Below are 17615 nucleotides of genomic sequence, written 5' to 3'. Positions count from 1 at the left end.
CACTGTATTTGATGTTGGTATGATTTGTGGTGGAGAAGGGAAAAAAACAAACCGTTTAAATAGGGATACAGGTGGATCCATTGCAACAATGAGATGTACAAGACGTCATGTCGAAAAACGAACTTTACACCTTTGGCTTGGGGGTGGTAGAAGGAGGGCAGGAGGGGAGTGTGAGGGGGAGATGGGAAGGGATGGGAATGGAAAACAAAGGAGGAGGCAACAATGCTTCGTAAGAAATATACTCATTACCTTGTCCATGTAATTGTAACTCTCCTGTATGGTATTTTCTTAATAAAAAAAAAAAAAAACTCCAAAAAAAAAAAAAAAGAGAAAAAGAAAAACAAAGAGGGCAAAAAAGAAACTTAACCGAACCATTAAACTTAAGAGAACAATATGTACAGCCTTCCACAACTTCAAAGAGGTAGTGATACATACTTATCCTTTTGGAAATATCAAATGCAGTTTCTTCCAAGTTGTTCTTCAGACCTGGTTTGATAAAATGGTGCAACAGAAGGAGATCCAACATATCTTTCCTATCTCTATTCCCAGCAGCAAGGTGCAAGGTGTTCAAAAGGCCTTTAGTTTTGGCATTGGTATCTGCATCATGATGAAGAAAATGGCCACACTAGTATTATTCCATGTATAATCACTGTTCAACGGTGTCCACCCATCTACAGTTATTGCATGAATATCTGCTGCTTGAGCCACCAACTCACAGACAATGTCTAAGTGTCCACTGTAGGCTTCCCGATGAAGGGATATATACTCATCCTCATCCCTAGTATTCACATGAGTGGCCTTTTTGGAAAGTAGTCACTGCACTGTAGTAAGCCGATTATTTTCAGCAGCCCAAAGAAGAAATTTGCTTGGATCCTACTCCATTTTTTTCTTGCAATTTATACCATTCATCATTTTTTCATTTTTTTCTTCATCTTAATCAGAATTGCCTAAGCAGAAACTTTCAGTGACAGTGGAAATGAGGTGTCCATGTATTTCCCCAATAGTTCACGTTGGTTGAACTGGTCAGAAAAATCCGGTGAATTTTCTACATCTGTTTTTTTCACCATGATTTATTTTCTCGTTTTCCATTTTCATTATTTTAAATTATTCTAACTGGAAAGTAGAGAATTGATGGAGAGCAGATGAAAGATGTTCCTCCGTATTCAAAGGTACCAAACGAAAAGGAGAACCAGTAGTGTCTTCGTGTGCAGCTTCTTTTAGGAATGAGAAAATATGAAATAATGCTTTCTATATAAAAGATTTGGGAAATGACAGAGCAGAAAGTGAAATGATGCAACCAAAAATATAAAAGCAAAATTAGGATAATTATGGAGCAGTTTTATTATCTATGAGAACCATGAAAGAGAGGAAGAGAGAGACTGCAATGTGCAATGACCTAGCTAGCCACAAAATCCATGCCTCTGATTAATTTATAGAACAAATAGAATTTTATTTTTTAAAAAAGATGGAAATAGAATTATGTATTTACTTGAAATTAGTAAATACATTTTAGTAGTCTACATAAAGAGACGTAGCTCTGACCAAATTACAGACAAGAATGTAAATCCTTGATAATTCTAGGAGTAGATCTGACTGAAAACAGTTAAATCACACTTTTTCTGTACAATAAAGAAATAGGTCCAGGCTAGGAAAGCAGCTAGAGAAGGCAGGCTGATTATATCTATGACAAAATTTTGTGGAAAATGGCATCGAGGATTACTTACTGGTGATTTACTTGCACTGTGAGCACGATTCTGAACTATTGCTTGCTGATTCTGAACTAGTGTGTTGATCATTATATTCTCCAAGAAGAAAAAGTGAGATTTAATTGATAGCAAAGGATTACTAATACATTTTGACTTCTCATTAAGCACCTTCAGTCATAAAAATCACATGAAGAGAATAGATAGGACTACTTTTTTAGATGAAAACAAGTGTTTTTTTTAAAAAAACAAGGAATTTAAGTAGTCATGTAAAGGACTGCTATTTTACTTCTGCATTATACTTTTTTTCTAATATTGGGTAACAATAAGTAATTGACCTATTAGAAAACTCTTAAAGCTCATATGTTCAATAGTGTATTCTCTTGTACTATATCATAGTATTTTTCTGTATGGTCTTAAGAAATTTAAATTACTAACTTGAATTTCTGACAGGACAATATCATCACTGTACATCTTGGTTCCATACTCAGTTTTAAATTTCTATGTAAGTATGTGCATTAGATGAACATAGAGGAAAAAGTAGAAGCCACACTGGTGGCTCATGTCATTAATCCTAGGTAATTAGAAAGATGAAATCTGAGGATTGTGGTTTGAAACCAGACCAAGTCAAAAAATTCCCATTAAATTCTGATTTGAAAGTAGCCAGCAAAAGCTAGAAATGGAGCTGTGGCAAAAGCAGTCAAATGCTAGGCTTGAGAACACTAAAAAAAACTAAATTCTGAGACAGAGCCAGGCCCTCAAGCCCCTATTACCACCAAAGAAATGAATGCATTACTTATTTATTTAATTAATTAAAAATAAATTAAGTGGTCACATGGGGAAGGCAGGTAAAATGAAACACCCTTTGTGACTGAATTGTGTATCATTTTTTAATAAGGCAAATTATCATTTGTACTAATCACGAATATTTTATTTGAACTTTTTTGTACAATAAACCCTGAATTTAGCATGCATATATATGTATGTACATGTGTGCATGTGTGTATGTGTATATGTGTGTGTGTGCTTTTGCAATGTTGCTTGCCAATGTGGACAGGGTGAGACTGAAAAGAGCTAACTGTGTTGCAATATTTTTATTTATCAGTGTTCTGTCATGTCTTTTCAGTGGAATCACTCTTTTGTATATTTTACTTGTCAAATAATAACATCATCATAATTAATGCATTTACTCAAGTTAGATAAAAGGGACTGCTTTCAGCTCTTATTACATGTTAGGTGAGAAGATATAGACATAATTAGGTAGTAAGTTATTGCTGTAAGATGACTGTCAGTACAAAATATGTATTTGACCTCTTAAATTGGATATACTTTTAAAATATTCTCATGGAGTGAGTTTGACCGACCTGACCAAACAGGTATTACTCTCTGGTTATTCCCATGAAACACAAGGTGGATTAATTCTGTATTTCTGTTGAAAATATATTTCTTTGTAAGATCATATCTATTCTGACTAAGAGATAACCCCATATTTATTACCTTTGCATATCCCACCATATTGACTGAAAAACCTTATTGTGGATATGCTTCTTAGATATTACTTTCAAAAACAAACAAACAAACAAAAAGCATGTGTCATTTCCAGATAGTGGATATATTTGAAGTTGTTTTGTACATGTAAACGTATTTTCACTAAAGGCTCTTTTATGGGAGTAACTACGGCAACTTTAACAAATACGATTTTTTGAATATCTTTTCCAATATAAATAACATCCCAGAGGTAGTCTTGAAATTTCTGAAAAGACTTTGAATATTTTATTATTATTTCATTTCATTGACTATAGATCTAAAGACATTTCTGAAATAAATATTGTTAAGATCTGAAAATGTAAGTGGGTATATAGGCTTTATTATGCATCATTTAATGAAAACCCAGTTTTTATGAAAGTAAATGAAATAGGATTAAAGAATGTAAGTGAATTTGGTAAGCTAATTATTAGTATAACTTTGTTTTATATTAACACAGTCCTTTTAATGTAGATGATGCAGTTAAATTGTTTCCTTTGTTTCTCTGTACTTGTTATTTTTAGAATCTTTGTAGTTATAGGGGTGAATTTGTAGTATAAATGAAGTTCTTTAAAAAAGATTAGGATTAATCTTGTGTTTTGTGTCCTACTCCCAAGAAAATGAGTTATTTTCAAGTGTTAATAGTTTATAATTGAATCACAAGAAATTTTGAGAAAATGCAGTAGTATTGATGTCTTTTTAAACCAATTGTATTCACAAGTTGGAGAGTCTTTAATTCATGCTTAGGTCTTGGTGTCTATGATTTTTAACCTGTCCTTCCTAATATTAATGATAGATCACACTGCATTTTTGGTATATGAAAAGTAAAATATTTAGCTGGGGTCAAAGGTGATTTTTCTTTAAGTCTTATTAAATAGCATTTTAAAGTAGCACATTTCTCTCAAAATGTTGGGTATAAATACAAATCAAAATACTTCTCATGGTAAACAACTTAGGTGAATTACGATGTGGAAATGATTGGTCCATAAGACCTGCAGTCTGTTTCCATGAGGAATTGGGGAGGTCATTCTTTCCATAACACTGTGTTAAACAGAGATGGGGTACCCAGGCAGCGCAGTGTTGAGTGAAGGGATAGAATATGATTTCTACTATTTTGAGCTAGAAATCAAGAACGTTATAGTTTAGCAGTTCTTTTCATCAGGGAAGTATAAATTGATTATGAACTTGGAGTTTTCATATTACAGTTACCTATTTTCTAACAAAGATAAAGTGAAATATTATTAGAGTGTACACAATAATTCTGGGAAATTTTCCTAGAATTAGTCTACTAAGTGCTGGTATTTTAGTCATAAAATAGAATGAAGTTATTTGATACAGTGGGAGATGAGAATCAGGCTAAAACTTACCATATGTGCAATGTTGTACTAGTAATTCCAACTCTGAAGACTTCCATATCATCATCTGAGACGTAAAAATGGAATTAGTTCCACTTTATGGGATTATTGTGATGTTGAAATTAGATAGCATAGGTAAATTACTTGGAAAAACAATCAATCAGTATTTGATACATTCTACCTGTTATTTTATCATGTGATGAAATCTAACGTTTTTTTAATTGTGATTTTAATATTTTGTATCTTTATGATGTGCAATGTGATGTATTGATATTCATTGCATTGGTCACTTTTCTGTCATCATAAGGAAAATACATGCAAAGAAAATTTCTGAGGAGGAAACTATTATATTGACTCATGGTTGAAGAGAAGGCAGTTTAAGATCAGTTGTCTCCATTGTTTTAATTATATTTTTATTATCTTAAATAGTTGTACAAAGGAAATTCCATTCAACAAATCAGTTTATAAATACAGTGGATCTTTACATAACTTTCCCACACCCTTCCAAACCTCACCCTACTTTCAATTTTATAAATTTCAATTTTATAAGAAATTACACCTTTTATGGACCTGTTGCAACAATAAGAAGTACAAGTTGTCATGTCCAAAAAGAGCTTTACAATGTCGGTGTGGGGGGGGGGGGGGGGGAAGGGGGAAAAGGAGAAGGATTGGGATTGGGAGGAGGAGGGAGGCTGGGAAGGGAGGTGAAGGGTAAACAAAGGAGGAGGCTGCAATGCTTGGTAAGAAATGTACGCATTATCCTGCCCATGTAATTGTAACCCCTCTGTACAGTATGTTCACAAATAAAATTAAATTAAATTAAAAAAGAAAGAAATTACACCTTTTAAATACTCCTCTGAAAATAGCATGCTTTGGTTAATACTGTTGTGTAAACTTGCATTAAATTCTAGCTTCCAAATATGTGACAGAAAATGGGTTATTTTTGTGTCTGGCTCTGACTTAGTTTACTTAACATATTATGAGATCTATCCATTTCTTTGCAAATAATGTAATGATCTTCATAATGGATGGGTGAAATCCACTTGTGTATATGTGCCACACTTTCTCCAACCATCCCTCCACAAAAGGGCATCGGGCTGTTTCCATAACTTGGCTATGGTGTATAATGTATCAGTGAAAATGGTTGTGAAATTGATTTTATGGTAACCTTTTGGAAGAATTCATCACTATCTTTCTGGGAGCAATCTTCTAGTCAATTTTCCAGAATAAGCACATTCCTCCCTTCATCTCCATCACTTCAAGTCCTCAAAAACACACTACCCCCTGCAGGTGTCAATAAGCTAAAACCACACTGTGCCGATATTGTTTCAATACATTTTTTTCATAATTGTATACATAATTTATTGTACTTTCCTAAGGTGGGAATGAGGAGCATGACAATAGAGTAAAAGTAAGAAAAATGCAATTTAATTAGCTATTATCATATTTAAAATCATTTTCAGCTCTAACTCATAACCTCACTTACTATTATTTTAATATTTATTTGATTACTTCAACTAGTCCCTAAATTATAACAGGTGAGTTAAATACAAAAGCAAAAAGTGTGGTGTGATTTCAACTCATGTGTGAGGATGCACAATATGGGCAAATAAAGGGATTGGAATTAATAGTCATTATCCATTTTGTTAAAGATGGTTTTCCCAAACTGATTCTCTCAATTCATATTCCATTCAACAACAAAAAACATGTGACAATTTCCTTTGTTTTGCTCCTCATTATTAACTTTTGTTTGCATTTTATTTTACAACAAAAGATGATTTTTCATAAATCTACTGTAGATACAAAAGTATGCTAAAATAGTTCTATCTGTATGCATTGATATATACATATATATATATATATATAATACACAGGTTATAATGATAATTTATAACTTCTGTAACAGTACAATTTACTAAATTATTTAAAAATTATTGATGTTTTATGCCTGGTATCCTGGTTACTTGGGAGGCTGAGGTCTGACGATCATGTTTTGAAGCCATCCTAGGCAAGAAAATCCATGAACCTCCTATCTCCAAACAACCAACAGAAAATCAGAATTGGAACTGTGGCTCAAAGTAATAAAGAACTACAACCTACCCCCAAAAATCTAATTTACACCTTTAAAAGTAAAATATTTCCATCGCCCAAACGCACATCCATGCTCATTTGCAAGGTAACTCTGTTATGTCTGGAGTACCACACAATAGTATCACTTATGTAGAAAGCATTGTAACATGGGTTCACTCTATCTCTTTCATGGATTTTTTTTCTCCAACCAAATATTCAAATCTTACAATTATTCCAATTACTTGAAGTCATAGCTTTTTTTCTTTAATACCCATAATATTAGAGTTTGAATTGTGTGTCTTGTGTCTCCTAAATGGAGTTCTTACCAATTTGTCATGCCCCAGCCCTAAATTATCCTGATTATATTTCAGATAGAATCTGGCTTCTTACTTGGCCTCAGTCCACCTAATGTTATTCTTCCTGAAATTTAGAATAACATACACATGACATGTGTACAGTTCTTTCAGTCCAGTCTGGGCTTTAACCACTATACTCACAACAGTAGATTCCCATGTAGTCAGGATTTTCATAAACTTGTCATAGGTTATTTTTTTTAAATATTTGCATTTCCTGCAGATTCTTGAGTACTGAATTAATTTGTGATTTCTAGTGTTCTTTTGTTTCATTTGAATGTTAAATTGCTATTTTTCTTCCTGATTTTTTGCTTGTTCATCTACGCAAGTCTTCTTTTTATTGATGATGGCTTTTACTTTCGAATATACATATTTCTTATATATTTTGCCAAATATTTTCAGTCCTAAGTAGATTTTTTTATGTTATTGCAGCCAAATTTTTCTTCCATATTTGCCAAAAGCACAATGAAGATGTATACAGATTTGAACTCACTGTTGGAAGAGTGAAACACATACCACTATAATTATTGTGGCATTCGTCCCAATTGACAGAATTGCTTTCTAGGACATCTGATTTGCTATGTCCTAGAACTTTTGTAGCCAACTAATCACCCCATGCAGGCATGACCTGGCTTCCTTGCCGCTCCCTGTGCATTTAACAATTCCCTTTATATGCAGTAGGCTCTCTTGTACACCCCGCTGTCACTCTGTTTCCCCCACACAAACAGAACACGTATGCACAATGCTTCAGATTTTAGGTTTAAAAAGAAACATATTTAGGATTCATGAATTCAAGAATATATCAAAACATTGACATTTTAATAAAGTTAGAAAAATAAATAGAATGAAAATTTTAACATAATGAGAACAAAAAGAAATATAAAGATTTTCCCAGGAAGTGGGAAAGGAATCTCTAAATCTAGATTGGCCTCTAAGTGGCCTCCAGGCAGAAATTCTGCCTCAAAGTCCTCAAGGGGATCTAATTCCTCATTAAAGACAGGTTTTTTTCCTGAGTCCAGGGAAGGACAGATTCTAATTTCTCAATTGGAAATTGTATCCCTCATAGGAGGACAGATTGGTCCGGGTATTCTGTGAGGAAAGATTCCCTTTCCTCAACTGATTCTAGATTTTGGACCTCTCTTATTGGTTTTCCTGAACATAGACAGGGATCATTTTCCATTAGCACACATTTACCCTGCAGATCAAGATGTGTCTTTTTGACTGGTTTGGAGCTGATCTAGCTGGGTTGTGAGCATCATTGGAAGACATCCTGGAACACCTTCTTCCTTGGTGCTATGTGCAGGTACACCTGCATCACATGTGGGGTTCAGAAACAGTGGGATGTCCACAGGATTCAAAACCTGCTTGAGCCTTTCTACAAATTGAATAAAACTCTCTGTTCACATGCTTTCTGGAGATAAGTGATGGCTTCTGATCTCCATCAGACACCATAGACGACATCACTGATGAGTTCTTTCTCTGCAGTTCTGGAGGAGCTGCACTACAGTGATGCAAACCTGAGAATGGAAATAGGTACAAGAATCTTAACATTCTAGAAGTTAAGGTCTGAATAAACTTTCATGAGGATCTAGTAGGGGAAGCTCTAGAACTTGAGTTTGGCTGAACACTGATTATAAAAAGGTAGAGTGTTTCTAATGAGTGGCTACTTCTAAGTTCTTTCAAAAGGAGAACAGATATTACCTGGCAAAGAATATCCATAAAAGGACATTTTGCCAAGCTTGGGAGTACTAAGGGCTCTTGGCCAATCAGGCCCATCCCTAGAGACTCAGGTTCCATCTCTACTCACCAGTTCTGAGGCATCTAAGCAAGGACTTCTTCCTCTTTTTCTTGGTCTCATGGGTCATGCATTTCTTCAGCTACTACAGAAGAATATGTAAGCTGAAGAGCAAGTATGAAGAAGGCATGTTGAACTTGACATACTGTGTAAGTTCTTTCAGACTGTCATAATTCTCGTGCTCATACTAATAATCAGGGTAGAAGTCCACCCACATAGGGAAGATGGAGCAAATGATGCTGTGGGCAGATTGGTAATAAGGAAAATGTAAGCCTGCCCTCTCCATCCTGAGCCTTGTACTAAAGCATTTTTCTCATGGGACTTGCATGTTGGGAAATGGGAAGAGACTCCCGCAAGCAGGATGCTCCTCACATCCCACTTCTAGGAATTTCTCAAAGAAAATCCTCTAAAATTCTCCCTGTGATAGGAGGAGATCATTGTTTCCCCATTGGATCTGACTTGCTATGCACAGCCCTCCTTGTAATCCACAAAACCACATTCATAACTGTGTAATCTGCTCTCCACTGAAAGGCCAAGCCTCAACCCCCTGGTGAAAATCACAACTGGTGTGCAAAGAAGAAATTTGACTTTGATTCAGAAACCTCAAAGATACCCAGTTTGAACTTCTTTTTGTGCCAACGTCCACATACATGTTCATCTTGTTCATCTTCCCAGTTACGGTAGAAGGATCTTTACCAATGGGATGAGAGAAGGAAGTTAACTCTATGTTTCTCCTTTTCTGAATTAACAGGACACACATGGGACTGGCTAAGACCCACATGGTAATGTAAACATGACAGACAAAAAGTGGAGGTATGTCTATTCCATTTCAAGGAAATTCTGTGAGGATGCTTATAAGCATCTGTACAAATAAATGCACAATGCCTTGTACCTCTAATCCTACTAATCAGGAGGATGCGATCTGAGGATCACAGTTTGAACCCAGTCTACTTTGTAAAATTCAATTAACTAGCTAAAGGCCAGAACTGGACCTGGGGTTCAAATGGTAGAGTGCTACGAATGGGACAGCACTCAGGCCCCAAATTCAAGTTCAAGTTGCATTCTTTCTACTGTCTATATTCCTTTAAAGGACTCTAAGATAGTGATTTCCTAGGTGAGGGTGGATGTTGGGTACCACTGGCTATTTCTTCTAATCCTGTTCTCTCAGCAAGCAAACTGCTAAGGCTCCACTAGTTTCTAAGGAAAATGAAATTTTCTGGCAGGTCGGTCCTAAGGAATTAGCTGGGGAGTGCATTTCTTTGTCTCAAGCCATGCTCCTGTGATCAGACCCCAGTAAAACAGTATCAGAGAGGTACCAAGTATTCCAAGAATCAGCCAAGGAGTCTCATAGCTCTGAGTTTGAAAAAGGAACACTCACTTTTTAACCAGAACATCCAGCAACTCTTCCATTGTCCCTCACTCTCTATAGTGGTGGAGGAAATTTCCAACATAGAAGAGATCACCTTTCAGGTATTCAGGGACCAGGTCCATTACCAGCATTTCCAATAAGCCTGAGTCCAGGCTCCGTATATTATAAAGCACTTTCAGGGTTCTGGCTGACTCATTGTAACACTGAGGTGGTAAAAAGAATGGATCTTTGAAACATAGAAATGGGAGTTCACTTCAAATTGAGTAATAGAGTGGATTGAAAAGTACACAGTACATATTTTCTCCGTATACACACATAAAAGCACACAGAAGAAGGTTCTACTGTGGGCAATGACGAGATTAAATAGGTTTCCTGTCATAGTTTTACCTTGCTGAGTTGCCTTGTGATCCCCTTGGTTTCTTCATATAAAAAGGCCTGAAACATTGGATTTGTGGTTTGATGCTGATCCAATGTCTGCAGCATCAAGTGAGGCACTCACACCTCTCATGTCTGAGACCTGAGTCACTTGAACTTTGAAAACAACACAGGAACATCTTTCTTGTTCCTGGGCCACAGGCCAAGTGAGCTAGCTTGAGCTATCAGTTACAGTTGCCTGGCTCTCAGAGTTCCATATTCTCCATTGTGAAGGAGAAAGTGTCATCTCTCAGAGCCCAATGATGTAATGGCTTGCTCACATAAGACCATTTTCTTGATGTTATATATAGTATATTATATAATAAATAAGATTCAATATGATTTTTCAAACTACAAAGGCATTTAAATTTTTAGTCTTGACTATTTCACAAAACAGTGTAAAATATTATTGGAGAAAGTAGTGATCTAATTTGATTATAATTATATAAATGTATATTTGTGCATTTCTAGATCTAACACTGATTATAAATAGATGAACAAACATATGCATATATTTTTATATATCTATGAAGTGAATATAATGGAATTGACTACACTATGTATAAAAAAGCATCTATAATTTGAGTCTATGAGACCCAGGCCTGTGATCTTAGTGATGTGGAAAGCTTGGTTCTGAGTTTTAATCTCTTACCCCATGGCCTTAGATTTTCAGAGGAGGCCTGGGCCCTCCAGTGTAGCAAAGAGACACATATGCAGTGGATCACACACCCTGACCCCAGAGGAAAGTCAGTAGAAATCAGGACAAGCCTCTTATCTTGTGACAGTCTACTTAGTTCCTGTACCAAGATGGCCATCTGTAGAACATCAGATGGAAACTTGGCATTCCCTCCAAAAGGATCTAAAAAGAGCCTTCTGAACTATATTCTCTGACTATACTGAATTATACATTATTTCCCTTCCCAAGCTGCAAACACATAGAAATATGGCAAGGGCTCAAGAGAGATGGACAAAGACTTACAAATACATAAAATTGTATACACTGTTTCAGTAATTCAATGACAAGTCTTCAAAGCATGTCTTGAATTCTTCTATTGTTTCTAAAGGAAATGGAAAGCAAATATGTGTGTATCAGGAACTGGGTGACAGTTTGGTTGCTGAATTGTTGAATGCACTCCTATGCAAAAGAGACACATATATTGGGGAAATTGTGTGGGGATGGGTGTCCTCACACAGCTACCCAAAACAATGGCCATAATTTCTATGATGTCACACCACCTTTGCCATAGCAGCAAATAGGTGTTAGGCACTGGTTTTGCACTGAAGTGGACTCAAAAACACCAAAAGGCACAAAGAATGAGAGGAATGACTACTAGCCACCAGACTTCAGCTTGAAGAGCTGTCCTGACCAGGACCTAGGATAAATTGTGCTTGAGAAGGCTGATCTCCATGTAAGGTTTCTGAGCACCAAGGACTAGACACTATTACAGGTGTTGGAGAAACAGAAATGAATGCGGTTCTCTCCCCACCAATTTCATGCTGAAAAGAAAACCAGAAATCATAATGATAATTTCTATAAATCAGAGACATGACATTGGTGGTTTTGTAGCAACAACTTTACAATGGGGATTGGAAGAGATTGCCCTGAAGAGGAGATAGTTGTTATGCGAGCCATCATCCAGGCAATTATGTAGGAGCAGGTACTCCAGGCAGTAAGAACAGCAAGTACATCCCCTATTGATCGGAATGGAACTGACTTGTTTCAGAAAAGGAAAACAGCACTGACATGCTTGCTTGTGAAGTAAGAATGGAAAGGTACAATGAAGAAAAAGGTCAGAAATAAAGATAGGAATAAATTAGATAGATATTGGTTACTGCAGATTACTAGAAGAAAAGTTCTTATTTTCATCTACATCTGACATGACCCCCTGGAACCAAAGTGCTAAAATAATAGTCAGACACATCTGATTCACCTAAAGAATACTTTTAAAATGTGATTCTACTTGGGCTCTGGTGGCTCACAACTAGAATCCTACATACTCAGGAGGCTAATATCTGAGGATCATGTTGGAAGCAAGCCCAAAGACAAAATTTGGTAAGACTGATCTCCAATTAACCACCAAATATATGGATATGAAGCTGTGCTTCAACTGGTAGGGCACTAGCCTTGAGGCAAAAACTAAAGGACAGCACCCAGGACCTAGGTCCAAATCCTAGGATGTCACAGAACAAAGAAGTAAATAAACAAAATTTGGTGCTCAGTCATTCATCACTTAGCATCCTAGTTCAATATATTTTCTATGAGCCTTGGAAATTATATCCTTAACAAATGCTCTCCCCAGATATTTTGCTTGGTTACCAGCTTTCAAAGCCCTGGCATCAACAATATCTCCTCCCAGGCAGCATAGCAGTCTACCACTAGAAATTTGAAGATATATTAATCATACGAATTCTGATCATCTTTCCACATACATCAAATAAGTAGTAGCCACATTCCATTATTCTGAATGTTTTTAATCCCCCTTTGAGTTAATAAGCATTAAAGCTTAAAAACTCTAGAGTGGTTATCAAACTAATTCAACATCATTCTTCCACCCAATCTTATAAGTTTATAAAAGGAGAGACTATATGAAAGTGTGCACATGATAACTTCTAACTATAATACTCTCAAGAAGTAGGGTTTTACAAAAACATCCTTATTGCTTTGCAAAAAGAAAGGATATGAGATTTAAATAACTACCTAACATCTCAGAAGGAAAATGCTATTGGCTTTAGAACAAATTCATTTGCCTACAACTAAGAAAATGAGTTTCAGAAATGCCAGAGGCAAAGGGTATTATTCAAATCACCTTATCATGAGGTACAAGCAACCTGTCTAGATCAACCTTCCAGGAAAATAAGCAATGAATGAAAACCAATGCTTCTAAAACAAGCCAGTTGGTGGTGGTTCATGTTTCTTATCCTAGTTACTTAGAATCCTAAGATGAAAGGATCTCAATTCAAAACCTGGCCAGGAAGAAAAGCTTACACTCTGCAACCAACAGACAGGAAATATCAGCTCTGTGCCTGAAGCCCAGCTAGAAGGCCTCTGCCCGTAGACAACCAAACACACAAGAAAACCCCTGTGAAGACTCAGGGTCTGTGTTGGAGGGGCAGAATGATGCAGGTTCGGGCCTCAGGATTATCTGAGGATTGTGTTTGTGCATGTGGAAAGCACATGTCACAGACTCCTGGGAGCAGAGGAAGTAGCTCTTCTGCTTACTTAAGCATAGACAAACAGCAAGAAAAAAACATTTTCATACTTATCTTGGGGTTCATTTCCCTAACATCAACTTATCTGATCTTTTCTGCTTGACTCAGATATATACTAGTTATTGCAAATAAGGGAAACCATGGGACCTATGTTTCTTTGGGCCTGGCTTATTTCACTTAATATAATTTTTTCCCAAGCCTTTTATTTCCTAATAAATGGGGCACTGTCATTATTTCTGATGGAAGCATAGAATTCCATTGTGTATATATACCACATTTTCTTGATTTATTCATCTACTGAGGGGAATCTGGGTTGGTTCTATATCTTAGCTATGGTAAATAGTGCTGCAATAAACATAGTCGCGCTGGGAGCTTTAGTGTGGACTTGTTTGTGATCATTTGGGTAAATGTCCAAAAGTGAGAATGCTGGATCTTATGGGAGCTCCATGTGGAGTCTTTTGAGGAACGTCCACACTGCTTTTGAAAGTGGTTGAACAAGTTTACACTCCCACAAATAATTCAGTAAGGTTCCCTTCTGTCCACATCCCCTCCAACATCTGTTAGAGTCCCTCTCTCACGGTATAACCCCTGCTTACACTGTATTTGATGTTGGTATAATTTGTGGAGGGGAAAGGAAAAAAGAAATCGTTTAAATAGGGATACAGGTGGACCCATTGCAACAATGAGATATACAAGTCATTATGTCAAAAAACAAACTTTACAAATTTGGTCAGGGGACCGAGAGATTGGATAGGAGGGTGGGGGAGAAATGGGAAGTGATGGGAGGGGGATACAAAATAGGAGGCTACAATGCTTGGTCAGAAATGTAATCATTGTCTTGCCCGTGTAAGTTAATCCCTCTCTACAGTATTTTCACAATAAAAAAGGTACTTGTGAAATATTAATTTCCTATTTGTGATGTCATACTAGAAATATTTAAATAAATTGGAAAAATATTCAAGGGAATTCTCTGTGTTCTTCTGATAATATCATAAAGGTACATACTAACCTCGACTGAATTTAATGATTTCTAGAAAACAGAAGTCAATATTGGATGTTTCCATTGAAAAATAATCTGGGTCCAAGCTTTAGATCAAATATACCTTGCTAATTAGAAGGCAGAGATTAGAAGTCCAATATCCAGGGCCAGATCTGACAAAAAATTCTTGAGAGACTACAAAAACAAAAAAAACTAGATATAGTGTAATTTCCCTGTTATCTCACGTTTGTGGAAACTATCAGTAAGAGATTATTGCTCGAGGAAGGTTTGGGCAAAAAGTAAGATCTCCTCTGAAAAATAATCTAAGGTGGTCAGAGCCTTAGCAACTTCATGCGCCAGTAGTGCCAAAGGAAAAAAGAAAAGAAGAAAACAGAAAAGGAAAGGGAAAGATAGAAAAGGAAAACTATTTTCTCTTCATTCTTGTAGTTTCATGTCATTTGATACAAGAACTGAGAGTATTTTGTTTATTGTTTTAGGATTCAGTCCTCTCTAAAAGCACTTATTTCAAGTAATTATATTATTACTACTATTAATTATTATTAGGCCTTCTTGGAGATTGAACAAATGGCTTTGTATATTTTAGTCTAGTCCTACAACTGAGCTGTACCCCAACTCCCTTGTATAGTTTTGGAAATTGTTTATGAATTCTTCAATAGATAGCTACTCTACTTTTCATCTTATCTTTTCTCTCCCACATTTTTCCCTATGTATTCTAGTTTATGTGTTGAAAACTTTCCTCAATTTTATCTTCTAAACTAAAAATTTTGCTTTTGAGATTACAGGAAAGTCTGTTCCTTTCATGACATCTATTAAAATTATATACAGATGTATGTATTTCACATGTATTGCTGATGCTTAGAGTACATTGCAACAAGCAACAGTTTATATGGTCATAGGCACATAGCTTTTGAGCCATTTTGATAATCTCTTATAAGAATAGCATCCCTTGTTCTTGCCATGTGAATGCTTAGAGTGCTGTTAGTTAATCATGTCCAAGTGTAATTATTGGTCCTTTACTATCTATTGGATTAATTTGTAGATTTACAGACATATTTAGTTATTACAAATGAGGAAAACCATGCAGCATATAATGAATTGGCTCTGACTAATTTCCAGTCTTTCCATTTCCTCAGGAATGGTGTAATGCCTTTCTTTCCATTGAAAGCAAAGAATTTCCATTGAAAGCAACAGAATTGAAGACCCAGAAACGAATCCACTCCTATAGGCACATAATCTTTTATAAGGAAGCCAGAAACACGGGATGGAAGAAAAACAACCTCTTCAAAAAACTGTACTGGTAGAATTGGCTGTACACAGAAAACTAAAGTTACATCTTTATATATCCTTTTGCACCAGAATAGATTCCAAATGGATAGAAGACCTCAATGTAAGTCCAGATAACTTGAGAATGTTATAGGAAGAGTTAAGGGAAACACGAGGGCTCCTTGGCACTGGTCAAAACTTCCAAAGTAAGTCTGGATAAATGGGATTATATCAAACTAAACCAATCATTTGTCAGACTCAAAAGCCATGGAGAAAAAAACAGAGAGTGTAGATCAGATTTATTTGGGAGCAAACCTCCAGATGAGACCCTCAGATAGTGCTAAACACTTATTATTCCCTTTTCTACTTAGGTTATTTATAGTGGGATTATACGAATATAAGAGTTTTCCCGTGGGGATTTGAACAAAAACAACTAATGCTAAGACATAGATAGCAGGTGAAATGAGTTGTAGCTGGAGAAAAGGAGGGATTAAGGCAAGGGGGTCTAGTTCAAAGCCTTGGCTTGCTGCAGCTTAGTAAGATTTAGATGCTCAAGGGAATGGGTGTAAAGCAGGAGTGGTTATAAATAAAAGCACTGGTCTGAAGACTCAAAATAAGGACCCTTGTCTATGTGAACCATACAGTTTCTAACATGAGGTTTTATTTAAATTAACAAGCTCAATTTTAGATTTTTGCAGAGTGGGATGGTGCATAGTTACAGGCAATGTCTGCTATTTCAGGTAATCCAATCTCCTCTTTCAAGAGTTACTCAGTAGCTAGGTTTCAACACAATGAGTACAATGAGATTGTACAAATGACACTGTGACTTTTCGGTCTCATGAATCAAAATCCTGTCAAATGATTTCTGTCTTCCAGATGTTTACACAACATTCCTCATGACCTTTTCTACTATTTTGTCTTCATTATTGCTGTTCATATTACTTTTTTGTTGTTGTCTTGACTGTATGAGCCATTTTTAGGGCCTGAACTCAATGTTTATTGGTCTCCCTTGAATTTTTTGCTAATGGCTGATGACACTCTATTCCTTGAGTCACATCCTCACCTTATCATTCTTGCTGGACAATTGGAATTAAGTTTTCACATTTCTATCTGTTTAGACTGCTATTGAACCAAAATCTTCAGGTCTTAGCCTCCTGAGTTTCTAGGATTCTCCACATGAATGGATAACACCAATCTTTGCTTTACTATTATTTTAATTATGTGGTAGAAGAAAGTGGAAGTATATTTGTGTTAAGTGTCATTCAAATACAAGTTTGAATCAACTTGAAATAATGTAACTGTTATTAATTTTAACAGTTAAATCAATGAATTTTACACATTCCCACAGAAATAAATTGAAAACAAAAGGCATAAGTGTTTTTCTAAAGCAAGTAAAGGAATTATGAATTTCTTTCACGTTAAAATTCATGTTTTATATAAGTTTAATTAGCAGACTTCCATGACTAAAAATAAATATATTATACAACTAGAAGCAAAATGCTTATAGTTAAGAATAGATATTTCATCACAGCCAAAAGATAAGATTTTGAAAAGTCTCA

Source organism: Dipodomys spectabilis, unplaced genomic scaffold, assembly GCF_019054845.1.
Source record: "Dipodomys spectabilis isolate Male_0828 unplaced genomic scaffold, ASM1905484v1 ptg000133l, whole genome shotgun sequence".
NCBI lineage: Eukaryota > Metazoa > Chordata > Mammalia > Rodentia > Heteromyidae > Dipodomys > Dipodomys spectabilis.
The sequence above is the reverse complement of the archived record's forward strand: the minus strand, read 5'-3'. Positions refer to the sequence as shown.